The sequence below is a fragment of the Bos mutus genome, unplaced genomic scaffold, assembly GCF_027580195.1.
Source record: "Bos mutus isolate GX-2022 unplaced genomic scaffold, NWIPB_WYAK_1.1 CTG206, whole genome shotgun sequence".
NCBI lineage: Eukaryota > Metazoa > Chordata > Mammalia > Artiodactyla > Bovidae > Bos > Bos mutus.
In genome coordinates, this window is record NW_027219516.1 from 172,648 (window position 1) to 175,331 (window position 2,684).

At 37.7% G+C, this 2,684-nt stretch overlaps 1 pseudogene; it reads right to left on the bottom strand.

The window, feature by feature from the left end:
- Positions 1-380: 380 nt before the first annotated feature.
- On the bottom strand, positions 381-1,309 carry LOC102288239 (olfactory receptor 4A47-like; annotated as a pseudogene).
- Positions 1,310-2,684: the final 1,375 nt, after the last annotated feature.

Genomic DNA, 2,684 nt, shown 5'->3' on the forward strand with positions numbered 1-2,684 from the left:
AATGGTAACCCACTCCAGTGTTCTTGCCTGGAGAATCCCAGGGATGGGGGAGCCTGGTGGGCTGCCATCTATGGGGTCACACAGAGTCAGACACAACTGAAGTGACTTAGCAATAGCAACAACATACAGGTATTACACATTTCTAGGTACAGTGATAAAGATTATTATGGACCTTACATTTTAGCATAGAGGAAACTTATTAATAGCACAGCTGTTTAGTTGTAATCTTTAATTACAATTATCATAAACTCTTTGAAGAAAGAGAGTTTTTTCTTTTTAAAGAAAATATTTAAAATCAGAATCAAATTTTAAAATGGCTTCTGTATTCTAAGGAAATGGACCTTGATGACAAATGACTCCCTTCATTATAGCTGATGCAATTATTTAATATAAAATATAATGTTTCTTCTCCAGAGTTTCTTCATATCATAAGTTAATTCAGAACTTCTTATACTGTAGATTAATGGGCTGAGCATGGGGTTATGACTGTACAAAACACGCTCAATGATTTATCATTGGGGAATGTTTTAGCAGGTCTTGCATACATGAAAATACAAGGAACAAAGAAGCAGACAACCACAGTGATGTGGGAACCACATGTCTGGTGGGCTTTCCACCTCCCTTCCTGACTCAGGTTCTTCTGAGAGTGTGGGATGACTCCCTAGGAGATGAGTAAGAGCAGAAACATGATAGAGCAGATCAGTCTTCCATTGGCCACAACTAAGATGCCACTGATATAGATGTCAGTAGAGACGAGTTCCAATAAGGAGTACATGTCACACATATAGTGGTCAGTGACATTGGGACCACAGAATGGGAGCCCATAAACAGTGCACAGTTGAATTACTGAGTGCAATAAACCTCCAACCCAGGACAGCACCAGTATCACAACACACACCCTCTGCCTCATGTTCACCAAATAATGCAAGGGCTTACAGATGGCCACATAGCGGTCATAGGCCATTACCTGCAGAAGGAAGACCCCTGATCCAGCAAAAATGTGCCCTGCAAACAGCTGGGTCATACAAGATTCAAAGGATATGTGTTTTTCCTGGAATAACAACTCTGAAATCAATCTGGGGGTGATAGAAGTGGAATAAGTGACATCCATATATGATAAGCTGGCAAGAAAAAAGTACATCGGTGAGTTCAGGGTCTTATTGACAGCTAAAGTCACTATAATAAGAAGGTTGCCCACCGGAGTCAAAAGGTGGGTGAACAAGAACAAAACTAAAAGGACTTTTTGTTCCTTTGGATTCTGTGTGAGACCCAGAAGTACAAAGTAGATTACATTATTTCTTGATTCCATCTAATCTGGACAGACACTGACTTCACATATTCAAGCAGTTTACCTAAAAACAAGTGGGATAACACTTAAAGGGTAAAAATGCTCAAATGTATAAGAATACTTTTTTATATATCCATTCACTGTAAGAACGTCAACAGAACATCCATTTGTGTCTAATGTGTCATAAACATTTTGATTACCAAGTTGAAAAAGGCGTAGTTCTTTTTGTTATTGTTGTTTTTTTTTAATCTCAGTGATATGACATAGAACAAAAAAACAAGCATTCCAGACACATGTATTAAGTTCCATTAAATTCACACAGCACCAAAGAATCAGAATATAGGAGTACATCAAGTGGTATCACAGAAGACATCCAAGAGGAAGTAATGCTTCAGCTGAGTGTAAAAAGGGGATAACAGAGGATGAGATGGTTGGACAGTGTCACTGATTACTGGACATGAATTTGAGCAAACTCCAGGAGATGGTGAAGGACAGAGGAGCCTGGGCTGCTGCACTCCATGGGGTCACAAAGAGTCAGGACACGACTTAGTGACTGAATAATAACACAAAAAATGAATAAAATGAACCTTGATTCTGACATTTTATCATATTTAAAATTATTGAGATAAGTATCAGGAAAAAAATAATTGAAAGTATAAAGAAATAGAAAGTCATGAAAAGGTGCAGCATTTGTAAAGACACAAATATAATACATGAAACACACTTAACATAATACACATAATCAGTGTGGGTAGACGAATGTATGAATAGAAGGTCCTTGTCCTAAACTGTCTCAAACCTCACGGACACTTCAGTGTTTAGTTGGTTATTTCCCATTTTGGACCAATCAATTATATTGTAGCAGTCTAATTTTCTATCTCCAGTCCTTACATTTCCCCTAAAATTCAAAGGTTTATTTGCAACATCTCTTACTTTAAAATCCAACTGAATAGCAATTTACTATTTGTAAAACATAACTTCTAAGTTTTCCAGAATAAACATGAATGTTTTCTAAATAAAATTTAAAGAGGCATTCCTTTTCCCATTAAATACTATAATTTTCTTTTTTTTAATTTATTATTATTATTTTTAATTTACAATATTGTATTGGTTTTGCCATACATCAACATGCATCCGCCATGGGTGTACATGTGTTCCCCATCCTGAACCCCCCTCCCACCTCCCTCTCCATATCATCCCTCTGGGTCATCCCAGTGCACCAGCCCCAAGCTTCCTGTATCCTGCATCGAACCTGGACTGGCGATTCGTTTCTTATATAATATTGTACATGTTTTAATGCCATTCTCCCAAATCATCCTCCCCCTCCTTCTCCCACAGAGTCCAAAAGACTGTTCTATAGATCTGTGTCTCTTTTGCTGTCTCGCATACAGGGTTG